The 27,480-nt window shown below is 32.2% G+C and overlaps 1 long non-coding RNA gene across 1 annotated transcript in view; it reads right to left on the reverse strand.

Annotated features, from left to right (window-relative positions):
• Positions 1-27,480, reverse strand: part of LOC143085122 (uncharacterized) — a 52,649-nt gene that overhangs the window by 23,793 nt on the left and 1,376 nt on the right. Inside the window, exon 2 of the long non-coding RNA XR_012981249.1 lies at positions 24,432-24,603. This is a non-coding gene — a long non-coding RNA (uncharacterized LOC143085122). The remainder of the gene's footprint in view (positions 1-24,431; positions 24,604-27,480) is intronic.

Consider the following 27,480-nt stretch of genomic DNA (forward strand, 5'->3'; position numbering starts at 1 on the left):
ATGTAATATCAACGTTCAAGACGTGTTGTGTAGATGTAAAACAGTCCGCGATCATAGTTTGAGTTGAGGTTTGTATAGATGGTCTATGTTGTCGTCTACTTTGACGTGACTTGTTTTCGTTTTCAAAGTTTAGGCAGAGTATTGTGGCAAAATCCAAATTTATTTCTCCCGAAATAACCTTTATATTTAACGAGTTTTGAATATTTTTGGCGTCATTACGTGTGCATGAACACAGTCAATTCGTACACATAATTTTAAAACAGTTATAATTAAATGAATTTATTTTTTACTATTTTATATGTACTCTGGAACGATTGTAATATGCAGTATGAGAAAGATGTTTTTTTTACAGGTTATTAGATTTACGACAAGCAATGAAAAAATATTGCAAAGCATAAAACAACTTGTGATTGGGTAAACATACAAGTTTTCTTGAAAATTTTGTTTATACATTATAAATACCAAGGTTTGTAGGCTACGAATATATCAATATGTCAGCTGATCGTTAACATCATGGATTGTTTGGGCTGTTCAAATTTTAATCCTACCACGTCGTTTTCTTTTCGTGACTGAATTACCCGAGTTCAGATGGTGTAAAATGTCGTCATTGAATATGGCGTAATATTATAAATTTACTGTTTAAATTTTTTTGAATTGTTTGAAATACTAAGACTTTTCTACCTCAGACATATATTACCTTAGCTATATTTGGCAAAACTTTTAGGAATTTTGGTCCTCAATGCTCTTCAACTTCGTACTGTATTTGGCCTTTTTAACTTTTTTAGATTCGAGCGTCACTGATGAGTCTTTTGTTGACGGAACGCGCGTCTGGCGTATTTACAAAATTTAATCCTGGTATCTATGATGAGTTTATTTATAAGCATTCTATAGGAGAATGCACGAATATTGATAAAATAGAGTCGTCAAAACGTGAAAACATTTTAAATACACAATGGTAGAATTTAACGAAGCCCATTTTCGTGGAAAAAAAAGTATAGTAATCAATCGATTTCATCCAAGCCTGTCTTAGTATGTTATTGTAAAGCATGAAAGAAAGTCACTTATTTAGTTTTCTTCGTATATAAAGTCAAATTCTTAGTATGTTTTAATTAAGGGAACATTTCCCTTCACCTAGAAAGCTTCGAAACAAACAAATTGTCCTACTAGAAAATTAAAAAAATCAAGAGGGCTTGAACTTATATTGATTTCATCACGGTTTGTCCACTTATGCTGATGTTTGGGTCCTTGCTATCGCTCGTGGTAATAATAGCATAAGTAAGATGTATAATTACAGAATCATTGTTACCAATTGTGTCTGTAATTTTGATTTTACTTGTTTACTTATTTTCGTTACGCTGATTTAAAATATAAATGAATACAATAAATTTAAGCAGCATTTAATCAAAATGTACTCATGTTATGCTTATTCAAATGGTAAGCATGTCGTCGTACATTTTGATATTATTTGTAAATGTTACATATTAGTATTGTTTGTCGTTTACATGTGTTTGAATTTAGTAGGAAGCAGTCCGACTGTTTAAATTTTATACTAATAAAAATATCGTATTTTACATGCAATTATTGTTTTTTCGATGTATCAGCTTTATTTACAGATATTGATTGTGTTCAAATATTCTTTGATAAATTAAGTATTTTTTACTTCTGTTGCATAACGGAATAGAATATTCTTTTGCCATATCCAATGCAAATCATTTTTGCCAAATTGATTGAAAATAGTCATTCTCAAGTTAGCTGCCAAAACTAGTAAATTCCACTTAAACAATGGTGTCTACAAAATAGGTGTAAGCGGAATGGCAGAGAGAGAGAGAGAGAGAGAGAGAGAGAGAGAGAGAGAGAGAGAGAATCTTTCATCAATGATTATTTTTGCTTTTCAATATATATAAATGAGTGGCTTAAAAATGCCATTTAAATGTTCATTGTATCTGTAATATTTTCTACAAAAGCAAATAATTGATTTTACAAATATGTTCCATTTTAGCCATAGTGTCTATGTGTCTTGACGTACAAGGGAATAAAATACAAAATTTAAACAACTTGTGTAAAATTGTCCTTTAAGGGCAATAACTCCTTAAGGGATCAATTGACGATTTTTGTTATATAAAACTGTTTTGTAGATCTCACTTTGCTGAACATTTTTGATGTTTACATATTATCTTTATCTAATATTCAAGATGATAACTAAAAACTCCATATTACCGACTTTTGACTCCGGTTTAGAATATTTTTTGACAGGTTACCTAGGGCATTCTGGTATTCGGTCAAATTAGAGCAGTTATGATAAGTTAAATCAAACATTTAATCGGTGTAATTTGAGGGAAATTTTACTATTTCCGATGAGTCTGTCGTGTAAAGAAAATATGAAGCAGTATATTTTCCAAAAGAATTGTACAGATTAAACTCTTGATTTTACTTCTTTGCGTAGCTCTTACTTGACTTGGTACCAGGATGTCCGAAGTAACCTGACGAAAAATATAAACATCGGAGTCAAAAGTCAGAATATGAAAATAGTCTATTCATAAACTAGATTCCTTAAGGAACATTCATCCAAAGTTAAAAAGTATTAGGCACCAAAGTTTCAGATGAGAAGATTTTTAAATGTTAGCAAACTTGATGAACAAATTGAGTAAAATTGTCTTTAAAGGGCAATAATTCCTTAAGGGGTCAATTAACAATTGTTGGTAATTTAACTTTTTTGTAGATCTTACTTTGCTGAACATTATTGCTGTTTACAGTTCATATATATCTTTAACAAAAAACTGCAAAATTTCCTTAAAAATACCTATTCAGTATCAGCAACCCAACAATGGGTTGCTCAATTCGTCTGAAAATTTCACGGCTGAATTGAACAGTTTTACCCCATGTCAGATTTGCTCTAAAAGAGATATAAGCCAAAACTGCATTTGACCCCTATGTTCTAGTTTTAGCTATGGCGGCCAAGTTTGTTGATGGATCAACATTTTTGATACAGTTTATGAATTAAATACCCTAAGGAACATTTAGTTTAAGTTTGAAGGTATTTGGACCGGCAGCTTCAGAGGAGAAGAATTGTTTACGAAGACAGACAGACGACGACGACGACAGAAGACGGACGACGACTGACGTCAAGTGATGGCATAAGCTCACATGGAGTCCATCGGTCCCCGGTGTGCTAAAACGAGAGCAGTGATAACACTTTAAGTGAAATAGAAGTTAAAAAGACGACAAAGAGAAAGTTAAAAAAGTCAAAAGGAAAAAGAAATAAGAGTGAAAAACAGTTACATTTAATTGAACAAATTACGTACAACACACCGGTTATGTCAGAGCAAAACAAACAAAACACCGATCATCCAAATTCTTCACAAATTGTGCAAGATCAAATTTTAAGATTGTTTTGCCTGATGACATAGCAGTTCCAATATGTCACCCAATCACAAACAATGCAACAACTTCAACCGCAATATTGTTCAACTACAAGCCCACTCTAAAAGTTAAATGTGCAATGCATGTCACCAACTAGTATGGCACAGAAACCTATTTGGATTGATAGTTTATTTTTGAAAATAGAAAACCTAAGCTTGAAAGTAGGCTGAATAAACTTGACAATATCGAAAAGTGAGAATAGTAAAGTGATCAAGATGATTAAGATTAAATATGATACACAGGTTCAACAGATTATGGTATTATATCGAACCACTGCCAGTTGACATTTTGAAAAGAAGAAAAATCTACTGCCGAAATTTTAAGAAATTACATAAACAAATATAAAGGTACACCTTCTGAGGTACAAACTGTTCGTACCAGGTAACACATCAGACGAAGAAATTGATGATTAAGATTGAAACAAATTCATAAAACACATTTAAACCTTACAAGTCGTTATTGTTGGCATCTGTTTTTGTAGGATCAATAGAAGTATTTTCTTAGCGCTAACAGTATTGAAGACTTGCTCGTTTTGAGAATCACTAGTCTTAATTTCACACGTTAAGATAGTCGGTAAGATAAATTCGTTACATAGTATTCTAGTGACGTAATACGGTATATATGGGGTCTTGATTTATTTGCCACAAAGTCCTCTTTTTCTATCAAATGCAATGAAACAGTAAAAAATAATACTTTGCATCAAGTTTCCCCTTGGAACATGTACTAAATGGCCTATCTCTATTATTTATTATATCTTTAGTTTTGATACAATTGAGGTTTGAAAAATTCGTACAAAAATGGCTACAGAAGGGTACATAAACCTTAAAGGTGTTTTTTTTAATGATACTGATATTTACATATGTTTTGTTTACGTATCCCATTAGAAATCTTCATATTATAATGTAAATGACTTTGACATTTTTGAATAGACAGAAACTATTGTATTTTTAGTATAACGAAAAGGGAAGTATACTTGTTTGTGGTGATTTGAATAGAAGAGTTGGGTTACTTAAATTTTTTTTTCGTTGAGACTTGGGGTTTTTCCCCTGTGGTATAGTTATACTATTTATAAGTTCAAGGCTGGTTAGTGAGAGTAGTATAACAAGTTCTTGTTTTGGTTATAAATATAGATGGGTAAAATATGCACGTGAAATACTTTGGCGGTTTAAAAGGTGGGGTCCCGTGATATTATATAAAGAAAATTTGCGGGTGTCATTTATCGAAAGTGCTCGCTCACAGTAACTACGACAGTTTTTGCAGTTTATTGTGTCATAAGAATGTGTACATATATATGATTATACATTGTTTAATTTCAGTTCATTTAAATGTATTGGACAAATGTGTTTGTATTTATAATATGTTGGTTTATAATGTTATTAAACATTGCTTACTAGAAAAGAAAAACGAAGTTACTGCGAGCAACTAAACCTATATCTAGAGTTTTGTTTTATTTATTATACCAAGGATTTAGTAAAGGAATGTTTTAAATTTGGAAGAGCATGGCGAGGAAAAATTTAATAGATTTGATCATTTAGATAGGTATGTGTGTACTGCAGTGCATGATGCAAACCCTATTACTCCGACCCAACCAAAAAAATATTTGGTCGAAATTCTGTCCAAAAAGTGTAGCAACCCGATTTGACTGGACAATTCAAATCTTGTACTATAAACGAAAGAAGAGTGAATGATGATCTGTTCACTTTTTCAAGTGATCATTAATTGGTTGAACATTTTATAGTTCTGAAACACAATGAATTTTCTGACCATTCATCTATATTTTCTATGAAATTCAGACTAATTTAACATGTAACGAAGAACATTCTTCCAATCATTATACATACTAGTATATAAAGTGGAACAATGAGAAAGAGAGTGATTACACGCAAGCACAACATAAACAATGTGCGAACCACACCGTGAATATATTGATCGATATTGTATGTAAATGTGTGCTGAATGTTTGTGGTAATTCAATTTTGGTAAATTTTGTCAATAATTTTAAGTATTAGATAAAATACAAAGGTAACAAAGAAACAGGCCGGTAACAACCGTTGCCGGATAGTTTTTCTGCACGAGTAGTCAGGTCAAGGTCCGAGGCGATAGCCGAGGACCTTGACCTGACTACAAGTGCAGAAAAACTATTCGGCTGGTTGTTACCGGCCTGTTTCTTTTGTTACTTTTGTTTTTTATCTGACTTGTACGACGTTTCAAGTAATAATACGTTAAGCAAGACTAAACATTTGAGAATCTTTGATAGCCATAAAGCAGTAAATGTAAGTTATAGTATAAACACATTTTTTTTTCATTTCCCTTCAACCGAGATTTTTTTTCAAGAAAAAAAATCAGGAATCTAATAATTTGATAAAAAAAAAAAGAACCATTTCAAGTAAAATATAAATGTTGTACACATTTAAGACTTTTTAAAATGCAACTTCGTAAAAAAGTAATATGTTAAGGAATATTTTAGTGGTAAGTAAGATAATGTTTGATTTTTATGAATAAAACGGAAAGCGGGGAGGGGGAGGGGGGCTAATTCATTTTAAAATACACAGGCTGTGATCTTTATATTTGATGAAAAAATGCAGGATGAGCCATTAAATCCCGCCATTCCCCCTTAAAAAATCGTAAAAATCGCGCGTTTGTTGCCAAATACATGAATTTAATATGAAGTGGTGGGGGTCCCGCGGGTTGGAACAACCCTTTTTTTTGAAGATCAATGCATTTAAAATTTAAATGGGGACATAAAGTTGGACCCCCCCCCCCCCCCCCCCACCTGTTTTGTTCTGGATTTAGACATGGATCCGCCACTGATATAAATCCGATAACAATATAAAGGTATCAAAAGAATGAATTTCCTACTTCATTAGTGAATGAAATATTTATGAAAAAAATGGATTTTGTCTTAATATTATTTATATTCTGGAATATACTTTGATTTTTTTTTAATTCATGCTCGTCTCTAGATCTGCAAGTGTTGATCGGGATTAAACACGTGTTACCATATGATCCAATCGCAGCTTACCGCCCAAAATTGATGACAAGTTGAATGATTTTCTTCTAGATTTGCTGCTTATTTGGACGTGTATTACATGAACACTTTTTGTTTATAGGATCAATCGTGCATTGGTGAGTTGATAGGTATTTTATCTTTTCATATTAGATTTGATTTTTATTTATTTATTTCCTGTCTTATTTTTTATTGAAATGTTCACGTCAGTATCATCCTTTCTTTACTTTCAGCATTGTCCAAAATACTATTCATGTCCATATATTTAAGAAAACATTTATTGACCGAATATTTTGCTTCATAAAGGGGGCGGTATGTTCTTTTTTGAGTATATTAACTATTTACTTTTCAACGCCATCACCCAAATGTTTTTGTTTAAATTAGCACCAGGGGCGGATCCAGTCATTTTAAAAAGGGGGGTTCCAACTATATGTCCCCATTCAAATGCATTGATCGGCCAACAAAAAAGGGGGGTTCCAACCCCTGGATCCGCCAATGAGCACTATTAACGGTATTTGGAAATCATTCAAAACATTAATTTGTCATCTGCTTGACCATAATAATTTTTTTCTCATATAATTTGGGACCAAAATATCTATTTTAGGAGAAAATACCCCCCACTATTGAAGTTAAATGTCTAATCCCTTAGTGTACTGATGTGAATAGTAATTAACTGGAAATGTTTGAAAAAAAAGATATTGATGTTGTTCAATAAAAAGACGGGAAATAAGTCGGTGAACCAAAAAGTTCAAATCTAATTGAAAGATAAAGTGCCCATGAACTCACTGATCATGCACGAGTGATTCTATTCATAAAAAGTGTCCGTGTAACAACTAAAAAGAGTCCGTGTATCGTCTAAAAAGAATCCGTGTAACACCCGTTAATGTACTGTTTTTCTATAGCTCTGCGGGGGGCAAAGTCGTACAATCGTTTTTGGCAAGATTAAATTTGACCGCCATCCACGATCTGAAAAGATTTTATAGTGACGAATACTATACCAAATTTGAAATCGTGGTTATAAAACAATCTGGGTCGTAGGTGGCGGCATTTTTTTTATTTTTATGTCTGAAAATTGCACAAAATTGTCAAATTTGTCCAAAATGTCCAAAATTGGCCTACTTTGGACAATATTATGTACTTTTATGGAAAGAACTGATTTATTTAGCATTATGGCTTAGGAAAAAGACCCATTTACGAGCCAAATTGTGAACTTTCAGATGTTTGTTGAAAAAGTTGAAATTTATGCCATTTTGTGCCATAAGTGAACCTTTTCAAATGAGTTTAATTATTTGTGGCATGAACAAGAGAATAATGATGTAATATTTAATATTTGGATGGACGTCTGTTATATCAATATTGCAAGTGAATAAATCATCTTGTTTCTAATATGTCGCGTCTAGACTAAAACACACCCGTAATTCCGATATATATTATTTAGTACATGCATCGTTAATTGTTTATTTAAGACTTGTCTTAAGGATTATGTAACCTTGTGTTGATTCAATGCTAAGCATGTGGACATTTAATAGAAAAACCACAACCTTTCTCCTTGTACTGTCATTTTTGGCAATTCGATGCTTGATAGATATAGGATTATTGCTTGATTTCCTTAAAACAAGTTTATAAATTTAGATATTGGTTAAAAAAAAATATAAATATGGTGCGCTCGACTTTAGTGACTCAGCACGAGGTGTTTCGGAATTTAAAGGTTGTTTAGGACTTTGTGTAAACAATATATTATTGGTTGCTTTACGTCCAGTGGCAAATATTTCATGCATATTCATGAATCGTCTTTAAAAACAAAAAAAAAGGTAAGCGAGTAAGTTCACAAGTGGTGTAATGTTTGATTTATGATGTGTCATGCTTTTTGTGGCTAATCGGATCATCTAGCAGCTGATGTGGCATCTCAAATAGTTATTTTGCTACTATATATTATGTTATATTTGCCTTGAACTTGTTGAAGTTGTTTGACAACTGAATTTTTATAGAAATCAATGAGTTTAGACCGCATGTTACAAGTAGAATATTTTGAACTAGAGTCAGTCGGAAGAAAAGATCTATATTTATCAAGTAACGATGTCATGAGGAATGACCATTAAATCGTTGTCAATCGCCAAAATAAAATTGGTAAAAGCAGTATCGTGATCTGAGATATCTGCTTCCACGGGTTTGGATTTTTTTTGTCTTTTTCGTTTTGATCAAATGATTTGTAATGATAGAGTGCTTGAAGTTTAAAAGATGGACGGAAAAACTATTTCAATTTTAACTTTATCTGACACGGATAAAACATTCTTCATACGCTCATGTGATTGCGCATGACAAGATGGATGTTTGAATTTTTTCGCTCGCTATGGAATATGTGAAATATGTGCAATACTGGAGCTAATTGCGTCTTTTTGGAACAACCAATAGTATGTAGTATCTTTAGTGTTTTGGTTTTGGGTCCTAGACCTCCTGTTCCCACAGATAAGACTATTTTCATCATTTCATCGAATTTTCTAGTTACCTGTGATCCCAGTCCGATCCACATCGACGTATATATGAAATGTGCTAGAACTCTTGAGGGTCTAGTTGAGTGGGTCAAAAATGGGAGATAAGAAAAACAAAAAGTCGACAGCTGATATATTGCAAGAGAGTAGACATGTGCTATATGGAGATGAAGTCGAAGTGGCTACAGTCCTAGAAAATGTTTTAACACTGTTAAATAGAATGGACACTAGGCTTGTATCCATTGAGAAAAATACGAGTAAAAATACAAGTACACTGACTCAAATGAACGATAAGTTAAACTCGTTGACAGCGAGAGTTATTACTGTCGAAACCGACATAGTAAATGTGAAAAGTAGGGTTTCAGATTTGGAGACAAGTTCAGAGGGAACTGGTAATCTTTTTGAGGAAGTGAAGAGTAAAACTTGCTCTTTAGAAAAAGATATCGAACAACTTAAGAGAAATAACGGAGATGGTAATGATTCTCAGAGTATTAAAGACGAACTTAGAAAAATAGAAAATTATAATGAGAAGCTAAAAGGAAAACTATTGGACATGCAATGTAGGTCTATGAAATATAATCTCATTTTCACGGGACTTCAAGAGCAAAGGGATGAAAACTGTGAAATGAAGATTAGACAGTTTATTCACAATGAAATGAAGATCCAAAAACCGTTAGAATTTGGAAACATTCACAGATTTGGTAAAAGTTAGCCAGGGAAACCGAGACCAATTATTGCAAGATTCCTGTATTATTCTGACCTTGATATGGTGAAAAAAGCAGGACGAAATCTAAGAGGCACATTTTACGGTGTAGAAGAGTCAGACTTTGACGTCGTAAATTTTGAAGAATTTTCAGGAATGTTAGACATTGAAAATGAGGGTGTTTGTACTTTAGATGAGTTAAATATAAATCGATTAAGGAAAAGTATGGATCACAAAAAAAAAAACAATTTTGGCAACTTGCTTCTTGAATTTTGTAAGAATAACAATATGTTTATCCTAAATGGAAGAATGTGTGAAGACAAAGGTCTGGGTAGTTTTACATGTAAAAACACTAGTGTAGTGGATTACAATATTGCTTCCCCAAATTTTCTTAAGCTGGTTCAAAAATTTTCAGTATTAAATTCTAGCGTTTTATTTTCGGATATTCATAATCCACTGTCGTTAAAGATTACTTGTTATGAAAAACAAAACGACGTCAGTCATGATGATGAAATGCCTGAGGAGAAGATTAAGAGATGGGAAAATGAGCAATTAGACACCTCTATTAGTAACATTGATAGACTTAAAGTAAATGAAATACTAGCTCAATTAACGGAAATGGTTGAAAATACAAGTGAAAACTCAATTATTAATAAAGTTGTTGAGGATGTATGTCATTTACTTACAAATGCGGCAAAGTCTACATTCGGCACATTTACTAAAAGACGTAAGCATACACAAAATATAAAAAAAATCAAAACCATGGTTCGATAGCGAATGTAAGGAAGCTAGAAAAAAGTTTCGGTCTAGTAGACGAAAACTTAAGCGAAACCATACTGACGACAGAGTGAATGAAACAAAGAAACTAGAAAAGAGTTATAAGCGAGTAATGGATAAGAGCATTCGAAAACATAGAAAGAAAATTAGACACAAGATAGAAAACTTAAGATCGATTAACCCGAAAGAATACTGGAAGATTTTGAACGGTGGTAAAAGGGGAAACAATCCATGTGTACCTATTAATATTTTGTTTGATTATTTTAAGAACTTAAATTTAGGAAATTCTGAAGATGAAGAGATTGTTTTAGAAAATCAGAACAATGTAAAAGATTTAAATGTTATATTAAATTCACCTATTACAGAAGAGGAAATTGAAAAATCTTTGAGAAAGTTAAAAAAAATAATAAATCCTCTGGTGATGATATGATTGTAAATGAATATTTAAAACACTCTTTTAGTGTTATGTCACAGGTGTTTGTGAAACTTTTTAATATTATATTTGACAGTGGAACTATCCCTGAAAATTGGCTTTCTGGAAATATTATACCTTTATTTAAGAATAAAGGTAACAAACATGATCCTAGCAATTTTAGACCTATAACAGTTATAAGCTGCTTTGGGAAATTATTTACCTCTATTTTGAATTCACGTTTGAATAAATTTTCTGATGATTTTTGTTTACTATGTCAGAATCAAGCTGGTTTCAGAGAAGGTTATTCTACTACAGATAATTCATTTGTTATCTACATGCTTATTAGTATCATGAAAAATAAGAAAAAAGAAACTATTCTGTGCATTCGTAGATTTTGCTAAAGCCTTTGATACTGTTTGGAGAAAGGGTCTTTGGCATAAATTACTTGTGAATGATATTAACGGTAAAATGTATAATGTTATTTTTAATATGTACACTGGTATTAAATCTCGTATTATGTATAATGGTGAAATGTCAGAATACTTTTCATGCAATATCGGTGTAAGACAGGGTGAAAATATGTCTCCTTTTTTATTTTCATTGTATTTGAACGACCTTCAACAGTTTATTGAAGAAAAAAATGTATGTGGTTTAAATTGTATTACTGATGAAATAGAGAATGAGTTTGATATCTACTTAAAACTGTTAGTGTTATTATACGCAGATGATACAGTGTTATTTTCGGATAATGCATCCGATCTGCAGTTGCAATTAGATATATTCTTTGAATATTGCAGTACCTGGAAATTAAAAGTTAACACAAGTAAAACTAAGATTATAATTTTTTCTGGTGGTAGATTACCCCAAAATATTAACTTTATATATGACGGAAATGCATTGGAGATAGTCAATGAATTGACATATCTTGGGTTGAATTTTTCAAGAACAGGTAGCTTTATGAGTGCTAAGAAGATTTTAGTTAGAAAAGCAAATAAGGCAATGTATGAAGTATTGAAAAAGGGGAGGTTTCATAACTTGTCAGTGAAATCACAATATGATCTTTTTGATAAAATTGTGAAGCCAATTCTCCTGTATGGGTGTGAGATTTGGGGTTTCAGTAATACTGATATTATAGAAAAAGTGCACCTAAAATTTTGTAAATTATCATTAAACCTTAAGAAGTCGACACCCAATTTTATGATTTATGGTGAACTTGGTATTTATCCCATGTCTTTATATATACAGCTGCGTATGGTTAATTTTTGGTCAAAAATGGTCAATGGGGATGATAACAGGATTGCTAAAATACTATACAAATACGTGTTCTTGAAAAATTCGGACAACCAATTTAGGTCAGATTGGTTGAAATGCATTAAAGATATATTAGATAAATGTGGATACAGCAATATATGGTTGTCACAAGGAAATTTTAATTCTAAGTGGTTGGGTATTAGTTTAAAACAAAAGTTATTTGATCAGTTTCAACAGAAATGGAGAGCTGATATTGACTGTTCGCCAAAAGGTTTGGCCTACAAATTGTATAAACAAAATTTTGAATTTGAGGAATATCTGAATATTTTAAATGATAAAGATAGAATAACATATTGTAGATTTCGTACGGGTAACCATAAGTTACCCATCGAAACTGGTAGATGGAATAAGATTGAGCGAAACCTTAGATATTGTAACTTATGTCATTGTAACGAGATTGGTGATGAATTTCATTACACTTTGCATTGTAGTTCTTTGGCAAATTTTCGAGCACAATATTTGGATACTTTTTTCTTGCACAGATGTAACATACTAAAATTTGAAAAACTATTTCAGTTAAAAATAAAAAATAAGTTGAAAAAGCTGTGCAAATTTATCAGGGTTATAACTATTCAAGTGAGTCTTCCTGGTTAGTCACCACTCTTCTTTACTATACTGTTTATCATGTATTATTTGATATTTTCATCTCATCTTGTCATGTGTGTTTGTGTTATGTTATATGACTTTTGATGAACTTCTTTGTACCATTGTATCTTTATGGTGTTTAAGAAATAAAGAATCTTGAAATCTTGATTCAAACTTGAGTAGTTTTTTTTTATATTTCTAAAATGTTTTGTTTCAACAAAACATATAAGTGCTCCAGTTGAACGACTGCATTCTAGAACGCATACAAATACTCGAAACTGATTGACAACAGTCTGATAATTGTATGTCGTCATTAAATATCAGATAAGAAGCTTCCTCGCTCTAAAAGGGGGTACAAATATGTCAACTTGTGTAACTTTTGTAGCATGAACGATGATAAACTGCCTGCACGGAGTTCTTCAAATTAACAGCTATCGCATGAAATCACAGGCACTTGTTTCTGTCAATATGAAGTTTACTATCCATACCCGTACGGAAAATCACAAGGATAATTTTTCGTAGAAACAAGTGCCTGAGCATGAAACATCTTGATGTTCACCTCATCCAATCTTTTATTCAATGCAGATACAAAGTCGACTTCCCTATATGGGTAAATTGACTCAAAATTCCAGTCGAATTTTTTTTTTTTTTGCATATAAGCACTGCATAAAATTGAACGACTTTTGTCTTTTCTTTGGACTTAATAGAGTAAGTTGCAACGGACTTGACATATCACAGAATATTTACTGAAACTATCCGTCAATTATTTTGATTTTACAATAAGACTTTTCTGACAAAGTATATTTGATGTTTTATAAAAAAAACCCATAGAATATAAACATATACAAACAAAGTATGTGCCATATATATATGGTGATACGGTCTGATTAGTCAGAGGCTAAACGTCAGGTTAGGGTAAATCTGTTAACGGTATTTCTGTTATTTCATTGGTTATACATACTATCTAATGGCTGCTTCGTGGCTGTTTCCGGAATGATTATGGGGGAAATGAAGGTCATTTTAACGTCTGATTGGCTTTTAATGAGTGGCATGCATTATATGTTCAACGCGTCCGTAAGTGGAGTCGGATTGAAATCATGATACTAGGTTATAGGTACATATTATGATAAAGTGTTCATTTGCTATAGTGATTAGTTATGATGATAACTCACCACAAACTGTCAATTTGGTACAGATTATATAATCATGTGACAATGTGATGATTTAATCTTGAAATTATGTTGCTATTTTGGTAAGAAACTGTACATTTATGTATTATTGCTATTCTCTAAAAATAGAACAGTAATGTGTATAATTTACACTTCAAACTGCGTATTAAAAAACGGTTAAATGATTGAGATACTTTTGTGTTAGATTTCTTCGTATAAAGCTTAGATTTTAAATAGTTAATACACAAAACGTATGCTCTATATATAAAAATAATAACCATTTATTTTTCATTGCTTGGACAAATTGATTAGAAAATATTAAAATCACGGAATTTACCGAAGATGTAATTTCGTTTCCAGCACTTTCATCGCTTCATTGATTTCTGGTGTAAATAAACAAACCCGACGATACTGATTAGAAGAATACAAAAATTACAAGGTAAGCAATATGGTTTCTTATGTGCAAAGAAGCCTACACCAAGCATCACGGTATTGTTATTGGCTAGGGTTTCAGTGCACTATAGGATACTATAGTGTCAGCTGTTGCAAATTATATAATTTAGCTTTTTACAATGCACAGCTCTATATTTGACAATGACCCCCAAGGCAATCATTTTATACGATCCTTTGAACCCAAAAAACTTGCAACACAGTGAACTCCCAAAAAGATGTTTGCATGTGGGGTAGACAGTTTGATGATCTTTGATGTACTCGTACATGATGATTTATTCTTTGGAGTTGTCAGGAGGCTGATTTAGATGGGGCCAGGGGGCTTGCCATCCTTTTCTGGGAAATTTTGTGGGTGCACTTATGAAAATTTCTGGATCCGCCACTGGTTGTTGGACCATAATAGTCCCAGTATGGACACAGTGGTGATCAGCAGTCATTATAAAAAAGAAGATGTGGTATGATTGCCAATGAGACAACTGTCTACAAGAGACCAAAATTACACAGACATTAACAACTATTATAGGTCAACGTACAGCCTTCAACAATGATCAAAGCCTATACAACACAGTCAGCTATAAAAGGCCCTGATGTGACATGTATAACAATTCAAACCAGAAAACCAAGGCCTTATTTATATACAAAAATGAAGGAAAAACAAATATGTAACACATAAACAAACGACAACCACTGAATTACAGGCTCCTGACTTGGGACAGAAACATACATAAATAATGTGGCGGGGTAAAACATGTTAGCGGGATTCCGATCCTCCCCCTAACCTTGGACAGTGGTACATGTATAAAAGTACAACATAAGAACAAACTATAAAAATCAGTCAAAAAAGGCTTAACTCATCAGATTGCCCATTGATATATCAAAAGCACTGAAAACTTCATTTGATATGTCTGATTTCAATTTATTCACATCATCAGGTCTTACACTTAGTATATTTTTTCGTGATGAACATTACTGTCTATTTGGTTGATTATATAGGAAATCACTGAGGCATGACTGTAGAAGTCGCCCCTTCTCCCAGCCCCCCCCCCCCCCCCCCCCCCCCCCCCCCGTTATTGTTCCAGCTGACCTGAGAATCTGTCCCATTTTAACCATTAACGTCATACAACAATTACTTTTCCATTGTGGCATCATATATTTTGTATTAAAACATCAAAATTTTACATGGAATATATATGTGATGTACATGCATGTACAGTTTGTAATGGCAGACATATACATATTGTAGCAATAAGGTGTATCCAAAGCAAAATAATTAATAATAAATCAACTCAATGGATAGAAGCATACTGGTAAGTCAATTTTTTTTTTCACACAGCATCTGCATAGAGTGATGAGATATAAATCGGGAGATCAATCACTGGTGGTTTTAGAAGTCAAGAATTTTTATATTTTACTTATTTGGGTAGATACATGTACATGTAACACAACATTTATCTTGTCATAATACCTGTACGCTCAGTGTTCTTCATGAAAACTATCACACTGATTTTAAATCATTATAGGAAAGCACAGTGTATAAGCAAACATTTCAGGAGGCAAAGAGTCTATTATAGGCTGACTGCAATAGTCTGTATATTATCTGAAAAAGCTTAGTTCTTGTCAACTTTCTTATTATTTCAAACATTTAAATAGATGTCTCCCAAATTTGGTGTATTTCTATTAGCTTTTTTTAAAGTCATTTTCATTTATTTTTCAACCCGGCCCAGAAATATGTTTAATATAGCTGATTTAGAGAAAGGCGACCTGGGTCACCTCTAACAAAGGCTTTATTTATTGTCACTGCAAACATTTTACCTGTTCAACACCAAATGCTGTCAAGTTTGGGGTCCCTGGCCATGGCTCTTTTTTTTTCATAATTCATCTTACATGTACATCTTCTTTGAATTTGTTTGCTTATTTGTTCTATGGTCTATCTATGCATATCTATCTATATACCACATTTTCATGGTCCCACAAAAATATTTAAAATGTATACATTTGACTTTTTTCTAGCTTCTCTCATGTGATAGCCATACCTTTTTGGTCACTATTTATGTGTTGCGTTTAAATATGAATTGTAACACTTTACAGTGACTGAACAGGTAAAACAAATACTTCTCAAGAAACAGAAAAAAGAAGACTACTTGGAACAGCACCAGACTACATGTATGTACATGTATGAACAAAAACTCAGATCGGAATAGCATGGAGGATATGATACATTGTATGTCCTTGTGAATAAGCAAGGAAAGCTTTTAATAATAGTGCCTATTTTTTAATTTACTAGATTTTTCATTCATTATCTGTGCAAATTTCAACATAATTTGTCATAAATCCTTATCTAACTTTACTCAAACTTTCAGTGGTGGATCCAGAAATTTTCATAAGCGGGAGCCCACTAACTGCCTAAGAAGGGGCCAACTCCAGTCTGACATGCTTCAGTGATTCCCTATAAAAACAACAAAATTTTTCCTAAAAAAGGGGTGGCGTAGGCCCCCCAAAAAGCCCTCTAACTCCACCTCTGACTTTAATTTAATATGACAAGTGTTTCATTCACCAAAATACTGGTGCATTTCTGTGATAAATATCATGCACAATTTTATAAATGAGAGGGGAAAGAAGATCCACATATGGTGTACCTGCACATGACAATTGCAAACTGCCCCATTTTTCTTATCACAACCAATCAACTGATCATGCTGATACTGACATTACCAGAGAGTACACATCAAATGAAAAATCACAAATAACTGATACATATTATCAGATATTACAGAATTAAATATGTTTTAGATTTATTACAAAAAAATGTGTTCTCAATCTTGTAGATAGATATTACTGGATCTCATATACATTGTACATGTAAGTACCAAAGACAGCTGTCTATCCAAGTCACAATTTATAAAAGTAAACTATTAAAGGTTGTAGTTTGGTCTTCAGCGCAAAGCTTGGTTCACACCAAACAGCAATTTTATATAGTCCATATCAATCATGACAATGGCGTTTGGGGTTAAACATGTTTTCGTAGGTAAATAATATTGCCATGGAACTTTTTACATGAGAGTTATAGTCTATAGAGTATTACTTCCTGTTTGGTGGAATAGTGAAATAGAAGTCAATACGTTCTTGCTCAATCCTATGTCGCTTTGAAGGTGTCATGATTGTAATCCTCAGCTTAAGCAATGTGTTACTGTAATTTGAATTTCAAAATGACTGAGCGACGTTTTTCGAAGCACTGGTCAACTCCATCATAGCGAATCACATGACTTTGACAATCAGTAAATTCCAGCGAAAAATATTTCTATAAGTAAAGAATTGTCGGATAAAAATTAAATAATAGAGTACACAGGAAATGGCAAAGTTCACATAGTCGCGTATGATTAATCATTAAAAAAAAAAAACTGAGCAAAAAGGGGGGGGGGGGCGTACACACTTTACGTCCCCCTCTGAATCCGCCACTACCTTCTGTTGTTGTCCATTTTGTCAAGTAGTAATCCTCAAAAGTATGTGTAAGTTATATGCTATTTTTATCAAGTTGATTATAGACACAGAATACATTTTATTATAATATCATTCCATAATACAACAAAAATGACAAATTAGTAGAAAAAAAGCGCTATGTCTTCATATTGCTTGAACTGCAATATTCCAATAAAAATAAACTACTCACAAACCACTGATCTCAATATAATCAGCTAAAATACGGCAAGCTTTTTAGAAAAGCTATTACTTGTTTCATATATCAGTTGAGAGCAAATTATTGACTAATACACAAATTGTGACGGAAGGCAAGTGATTAAGTTCCGTGTTGAAATTGAAGTTTTTAGTCCATTCTTTTTCCATTGATTTATTATTGTTTTTTTCATATTTTGGTTCCGAAATTTTTATCCATTATTAGTTTTATGAAATACTATATGTTTAAAATATTATGGGGTAATTTTTATTACTACTATGAAGAAGAAACTAAAGTTTGTGTCTGAATTTGCAATTAAAATTAACTCAATTTTAAACAGTCTAAACTGCGCATATTTTATAGATAAGAAGAAAATAAAATACTAAATAGAATATTTTGACATATAAAAATGGCTTCAGGAAAAACTATTTCAATAAAATTTAAGCAAACATACACAATTTATCATTTTGAAAAAGGGGGGTTGAAACTCTCCAATGTACTACTAGTCATTAAAACGACTTTTTAGAAAAATGTGACGGTACGAAATTCTGACGACAGGGCAAAAACTAAAGAAGACATATTTGTCTTTAAGTTAAGACCATTTTTAGCCGTGTGTTATTTGGGGAGATTAAACTCGCGATCTAGACGACTTTTTACACTTATGTCACCGCACTATAAGCTTGCCTTTAATTAGATTTATTGTTTGTTTTAAATTTTTCATCCAAATTAACAATATAAAAATAAGAATGTGAGGTATAATCGCATATTAGACACTGAATTTAACAGTACAACATAACAAGAAACTAATAAATTCAGTTTGAAAAGGCCGTAACTCATCAAGTGGAGCATAATTCTTTTCTAGCTGTATTTACGTTAAAATAAAACTGTACACCGGAGACAAAATATATACGGGGTACAATTAATGTCAACAAATAAAAGTATATAACGGGAAAAAAATACAGAACAAGTTGCATAATTTGTTGAGTAACCCCACTTTTAAACACATCACAATCTTTAAACACTGCTGACAAAATTTAGATAATTTGACAACAAATATTGTGTTTTTTTGCATTAACTGATCAAACTCGAGAAAAATGGTATTCATTAATTTATTATGAGGAGGACTAAGTTTTATAGTGTGATCGGCGTTTGATTAGTTTAATCAGGTTTATATATAGTGGTTAATGATATGAAAAACTGTTTATAATTCAATATATGTCAAGCCTTTATAGAAAGCCATAGTGTAAATGATTTAAACCACTGAGACTATTTTCAAACAACAGTTTATAGTTAGTCAGATTATAACAAAATGTTGACAATTTTACCTATTATGTCTGTGTGTTTTGCTCACACATCATCGTCAATAAAATCACTTCAACCTGCTCAGAGTCTGATAATACCATATTTATTGCTCGAGCAGAAAAGTCGAACACAGATTTTACTAGACTAGACTCGAGATTATCTCGACATGTACTCGATAATGGTCTCGACCTTACTTAATAAGTCTGATTCTGATTTCAGTACTTGATAATATTGGTGAAGTCTGAATTGATCTCGACCAAGGCTCCAACAGTCTCGATCAAGGCTCATCTAGTCTCGACTCTCGACTTGTATATTGTATTTGAAATCTACCTATTATAATAATTTGGGACATAGTATACATAATATATATTAAAAAGGGATACACGATTAAAGAAATTAACTAAATTATTCTTCTGATCAGTGGTGAAGTATAAAGTAATACCTTGTGGTTGAGGCAAACTCATTAAAAGGTCACACCTGGTCAGGGAGTATTAAAATCTAAATAATTTTAATTCCAAATTGCAACATCCTGTTTAACTTCAATCGCAAGGCCTTTTGCGTTCACTAGATAAGTAATACACGAGTTAAAGAAAAAATATGTTTTTTTTTTTATTGTAAAACACATATGTACTGATGTAAACCTTATTAAAGTGCTTCTTGTATGCAATGTCTTTATTTTTTTTCAAAAATTAATTAAATTTGATTCAAATATATTTTGGATGTAACTTTGGAATATTTTTTTGTTTAATGTTGTCAAGGATTGCTATGAAAGTTTTATTATTATGATTATATAATATTCTTGTTTTAACAAGGCAAAGGTGTCATTTAAAAAAATATGAATGTTTCAAATCAGCTTGGATTTCTTAAACTTTTCAGCTATCTTTATCATATATTTATCTTATAGACTGCCAGGTTGTTTTGCATTTTGGTATTGCTAAATTGCATATTTGAAGACTTAGTTGATAGGTAAAAAAGAGCTAAATTTTCAGTTATGACTAAATTTAGATATATACCTATAATTTATTGTTTTTGATAGATAAACATATAATGGAGATAGCTGTAGATATTATGAAAATCTAAGTTGCTGTGAAATAGTTATAAAAAATTAAAATGATTATCTGAATTTAGTCCGAACTGAAAATCTTACCTATCTTATTACCTTTCATTTAAATCCTTAGATTTGACAGCAATTAACCAAAGTACCAAACAAACTGGCATTCTATAAGATCAATATATAGTCGAGATAATAGTATAATAGTTTGATGAAAATACAAGTTGATTTGAAAAAAATAAAATAATTAAGGATGACTATCTAAGTTTAATCAAAACTAAAAATTCTTGTTTTTTTTTTTTACCTATTTAATAAATTCTTTAATTTTAAAGCAAACTACAAAATAACGTGGACTTTTTTCAAATCAATATTTAATTAAGTTATCTGGGTTGATTCAGACCTGTTAAGACTAAATTTGAAGGTCGAGACAGGTTGAGACAGGTCGAAACCAGTCGCGAAAGGTTAAAACTGGTCGAAACAATTCGAGGCTGATCGAGCCTTGGTCGAAACCATTTCAGACCACACAAAAATTATCAAGTACTGAATAAGACTTGATAAGTAAAGTCAAGTACAGTTAAGAACTTTCGAGATAATGACGAGTTTATTTGAGAAAGATTCATTGTAACATCAGATGATTTTTTTTCTTTTACATGAAAAACTATACCAATTAATTTCAGTCCTGACTCAAGATTTGCTTGTTTCATTCGAATATCCAAATCAACTGTTTTAGAAATAATGCACAGGGGCTTGAATCTATTGTGATTTTACCACGGATTGGCACTTTACGCAAATTGTTTTACCACAAGCGATAAAGCTAAATTCTTTTGTTTGAAAGCGCTCTAGATGAAGGGAAACGTTTGCTAATCTCGTAATTGATCACAATATTACACCGTAATATTGACGTAAAATACGTAGAATACTGAATAAGTGACATGTAATTGTAGTACCTCCGAATATATTTATGGACCCATTTCCCATGTTAGAACAGGAGATCTTAACATCGTTCAAGACCGAGAGTTAAATTCATTCCTCAGAAAAGGACCTAAATATCGTCCCCCGTCAATTATTTATTGGAATGAGTGTCGTAATATCATCCACGACTCACTCCATACTTACTGTATGAAATGGATAAAACGGGACAAAGCTGACAAAAAATCTCTGTTTAATTTTTTTAATTCAGTAATGAAGATAGTTGATATACGTATTCAACATTTTAAAGAACATTTTACTATCAACAATAACCACAATAAACCTATTTCTCGTATCAAACATAAACTAAAAGAACTAGCCAAGAAATTTGTTTTTGTCCCGGCCGATAAAGCTAATAATATTATTATTGTTTGACGTAAATTTTACATTGAGGTTCTGAAAAAAGAAATCACCAATTTACCAACATTCCAACTGACTCCATTTTCAGAAAACGACATCTGTAACAAACATAATCTTTTAGCTACCGCTGTACAAGCAGAGCCAAATGAAATGAAAGTCCCAACTATGTATTGGCTTCCGAAGCTATACAAAACACCTTACAAATATAGATTTATTTCGTCTTCAAGCCATTGTTCCACTACTAAATTGTCTATTTTTCTTACAAGCACACTTGGTACAATTAAAAACCTGATAATAAATTGTTTAAATAAGGCCTTCGAAAAAGGTGGAATTAATTACTTTTGGAGTGTCAAGAACTCGTTGGAAGTACTTGATAAATTGCATGCTTATATTGGTGATTTTGAATCTGTTCAAAGTTTTGATTTTCTACCCTGTATACCACATTGCCTCACATTCTCATTAAGAAAAAATTCACACACCTAATTAAATGGACATTTAAAAAATCAGAATGTGAATATATATGTTCAAACTCTTTTAGGTCATTTTTAAGTAGCAATAAACAAAAAGACTATGTCAATTGGACATGCTTTGATACTATATATGCCCTTGAATTTTTACTAGATACATTTTTGTTCGCTTTGGGGATTCCGTATATCGTCAGATTATCGAAATTCCAATGGGGACTAACTGTGCACCACTTATTGCGGACCTGTTTTTGTATTGCTATGAGTTACAATTTATGACAAAAATAAGCAAAGACCCATCGAAACAACATATGATAAACAAATTTAATAATAGTTTTAGATATTTGGATGATATTTTGGCTCTCAATAATGACGACTTCAGTATGCATATTAAAGAAATTTATCCTGTTGAACTTACTTTAAATAAAGCTAAAACTAACAATGACCACTGCCCTTTCCTCGATCTTGATATCTATATCACTGACGGAAAGCTGAATACTAAAATTTATGATAAAAGAGATGCTTTTTCATTTCCTATCGTTAATTATCCATTTTAAGATGGTGACGTTCCCTTGTCACCATCTTACGGTGTTTATATATCTCAACTTGTACGATTCGCTCGTGTATGTAACAATGTTTTAGATTTTAACGAGATAAATTTATGTATTACTGAAAAACCAGGGTTTTCGATATCACAAACTAGTCAAAACATTTACTAAATTTTATCATCGGTATAAGGACATCATTCGTAAATATAGCTCAACATGCAGACTTCTTATACGTTCAGGTATTTCACATCCCATTGTTTATGGAAATATTCTTTATAAAGCACAAATGTGTCAGTATTCACCTAAAAACTAAAAAAACCTTTGAATAGACTTATTAAGAAGGGATATAGTTACGATACTGTTGTCAGGTCATTAAAGATTGCATATTTTGGCGTTAATATTGATTCACTTATAGGGTCTTTGCATCGGCACTAAACACATTTATTCAAAAACCAGTTGTTGGCATGTCACGGGTTATGTTCTTCTCATATATGTTATGATGGTATGATACTAAACCCCTAACGGGAAGGATTGTGCCTGATGTTCATATGATGAAATCATAATCTTTCAGTCAGTTTAATTGAAGTCTGGAGCTGGCATGTCAGTTAACTGCTAGTAGTCTGTTGTTATTTATGTATTATTGTCATTTTGTTTATTTTCTTTGGTTACATCTTCTGACATCAGACTCGGACTTCTCTTGAACTGAATTTTAATGTGCGTATTGTTATGCGTTTACTTTTCTTCATTGGCTAGAAGTATAGGGGGAGGGTTGAGATCTCACAAACATGTTTAACCCCGCCGCATTTTTGCGCCTGTCCCAAGTCAGGAGCCTCTGGCCTTTGTTAGTCTTGTATTATTTTAATTTTAGTTTCTTGTGTACATTTGGAAATTAGTATGGCGTTCATTATCACTGAACTAGTATATATTTGTTTAGGGGCCAGCTGAAGGACGTCTCCGGGTGCGGGAATTTCTCGCTACATTGAAGACCTGTTGGTGACCTTCTGCTGTTGTTTTTTTCTTTGGTCGGGTTGTTGTCTCTTTGGCACACTCCCCATTTCCATTCTCAAGTTTATTCAATACTTCACAAAAACATACTCAGACAGATTTGGACAATATCGAATAATTATCTTACTTTTATTCAAGAAAATGGACTTTCAACAACTTATCAACTTTGTTTGTTTATGTTGTCACGTTTTGACGACTTTGCTGGACTTTCAGTTTTGAAGTTTACATTCTCCAGTAGAATGCTTATATTATCACGGCATGTTTAATGACGTCATTTATACCGGCTGACCTCAGGTAATTCAGTCATAAAAAGAAAACGACGTTGTAGGATTAAAATTTGAACAGCCCAAACAATCCATGATGTTAACGATCAGGTGACATATTAATATATTTGTAGCTTACCACGGGTGTGTATACCTAAACCGTTTTAAGAATGTCAGATTAGAATCTGATTTTCCACAGATTTCCATTGTTTGATTCAGTTATAAAAAGACAACGACGTGGTACGAGTAAGATTTGAACAGCCCAAACAATCCATGATCTTAACGATCAGCTCGCATATCAATATATTCATATTTTACGACAGGTGTGTATTCAAAGCGACTTTTTTTAATAATAAACGTCATATTTCTTCCTTGAGTTATAAATATAAATGCTTATATTTTATAAAAAGAGACCAGCAATGTCTGTAGCACATGAATGCCAGATAGTCAGTGACTGATGTAAGATTAAATACCTGCTCGTTCAGAATAACTCCCGTTTTTGCAAATCTCAGTAAATGTCTTTCTATTTTCTTCGAAAAGACAGATGTAACCATGAGTTTTTAAACATCGACTCTTTGCTCGAAACTGCCACTGACTTGAACTGGGACATTTGAGTTCTTGTGCATTAGAGACACATACAATCAACTGCAAAAAAATTGACTTCTGCAATAACCTACAGACATAATTATCTTTTCATTTCCATGTTGGTTCTAAATTTAGATATCAAATAACAATTATTTTATTCTCCATCATAGATTCTAAAACATGTGAGGTAATTCATTTATTAATACATTTCTGCTATCTAACGTCATTTAAAATGCATGGAGAAAGATGCACTATTTTACGTCTTAAAAAGTAAATGTTTAACTGATGAAATTAATGAATGGCAGCATAAAATCATATACGTACTGGTATTAAAATGTACGCATTAAACTGTTTTGAAAATTGTATATTTCATAACAATTTTTTTAATATTTCATTATTCATGTATGTGTGTCTGGTTGATATTTTGTAATTGTTTGTTGTATTTCATTGTATTTCATGAGAGCCTCAGGGAAGATTAGCTTTATAGCTTACTTTGTAACCCTCTTTGAATAAAGAATTATTATGATTATTATTATTATTAAACACATTAAATTGATGATACTTAAATATCAAAAGAAAAACAAAGAAAAACAGGGGTGTCCATTCCCAAATGCTAGTGGATGTAAACATTCTTTTCGAAATAACATGTTATATTTTCCATGAATGCAAAAGAGTACATTTTATTTAAAACTTTTAACAACTATAAAAAATAAAGATGTGCTATGATTGCCATTGGGACCAACACCCAACAACAGACCAACTGACACGGAAATAAACAGATATAGGTTACCGTACGGCCTTTAACAATGAACAAAGCCCATATCGAAAAGTCAGCTTTTATAGGCCCCAAAATAACTAAATGATAACAATTCAAAAGAAAAAACTAACGGCCTAATTAATGTACAAAAACAAAACGAAAAAAAAATGTAACACAGCAGGTAACGACAACCACTCAGCTACAGACTCCTGACTTTGGACAGGCACGTATATACATAATGTGGTGGGGTTAAACATGTTAGCGGGATCTCAACCGACCCTCCTTTAAACTGTGACAGTGGTGTAATATTACAACATAAGAACAAACTATAAAAATCAGTTGAAAAAAGGATTAACTCATCAGAAAGATACAAATAGAAATACATGAAATACATTTAACAAAAAACGTTGAGTGGACGTAGACGGGTACTTGACATTCAAACAACAAAAAGACACCAAATACAGATCTGAGAGTTCTCGAATTTGCTAATAATGTTTTTTCTTATATATTAGACACATACATAGTACTTCGTTACCATCTACACATCATATTTAACAATTGCATATCCGCTGATTCAGACTTTGGTATATACATATGATCTCTTCCTGGTTTTGATTCGTCAGGCATTATAACCAATGCCGAAGTAATTGTCCGTTGAAATGTGTGCGCCCGGGTATATGAATTCGAAGTCACTTCTAGTCAGAATGGGGACGTTCAACCCCATCCCTCTTGTAAATAGAGTACAACCCTCTATTATAATGTAAATAGCTTTGGCAACAACGCCTTCTGACAAGGTTAAATTGCAGTGTACCGTGTTTTCCTGTGACATGTGAAATAAACCGCCAGTCGTCTTAATCAATCTAATATTATATTTAACGGTCTGAATATGCATTTATAATTTGTCACTGTCCTTAACAACAAAAACAAATACGAATCAATCAATCAAAGAAACCATACATGAGCTTTGCTATTCACGGAATTGGTATATAAACAGTGTGTTTTCAATTCTGTCGTGTTGAAATATTACTAATGACCAAACACAATACAACTATTATGCGCTCAATAGACCAAATATATTGGACCTATATATTACATAAAAGACCAAATTACTACTTAAATAGACCAAATATAGTTGACCTTTTTCGAATTAAAATTACCAAAGTATTCCTTCTTCATTGTAGATGAATTTTATTGATCAAAAAGTTTGTTTAACTTATTTTCGGCAACCGATGACTTGGCATCCTTGTGAGGTGAAAACATAATCCGTTCTTGATATAATTTCAACTGTAAATATATATTAATATATAACTACAGTTGACTATGTTGTACTGACATTGTATTTCACCTCAAATATACATCACTTGTTTAGTCAAATAAAGGATTGATATGATATATAGACCCATTCATACGAAGGGCAAATAAAAGAGTATCTTAGTAAAACCGATGTTCTCCTATTCTTAAAGTTATAAAAGAGCCACTAAGTTTCTTATTATACAACACAAATCATCGTATTAACCAGGATTGGGATTTTCTATTTGCTCAAGACGCGCGTTTAGTCTATACCAAAACTCGTCGGTCACGATCGAATTAAAACAAATTAATAAAAGGGCAAATAAAGTACGAAACTGAATAGCACTAAGGACCAAATATTCCGAAACGTTTTGCCAATTAATTGATAGCATACCAAAAGTTTATAGTATTGCCAATGAGACAAATCTCCACAACAAACCAAAATGACACAGAAACTAACAACTATAGGTCACCGTACGGCCATCAACAATGAGCAAAGCCCGTACCGCATAGTCAGTTATAAAAGGCCCCGAAATGATAATGTAAACAATTCAAACGAGAAAACTAACAGCCTTATTTATGTACAAAAAATGAACGAAAAACAAATATGTAACACATAAACAAACGACAACCACTGAATTACAGGCTCCTGAAAGCCCATACCGCAAAGTCAGCTATCAAAGGCCCCGATATGACAAATGTAAAATAATTCATATGATAAAATTAACTGTTTTAGTTAATGTACAAAAGAGTTAAAGAAAAAAAATATGTAACACAGCAATAAACAACAAACAACCTCTGAATTACAGGCTCCGGAAATAAAAATAACTACATTCATGCATCGTTCCAGTATAAAAGTTACATTATCTGAGCTATCTCTACTCATATGG

This window comes from Mytilus galloprovincialis, chromosome 8 (assembly GCF_965363235.1).
Source record: "Mytilus galloprovincialis chromosome 8, xbMytGall1.hap1.1, whole genome shotgun sequence".
NCBI lineage: Eukaryota > Metazoa > Mollusca > Bivalvia > Mytilida > Mytilidae > Mytilus > Mytilus galloprovincialis.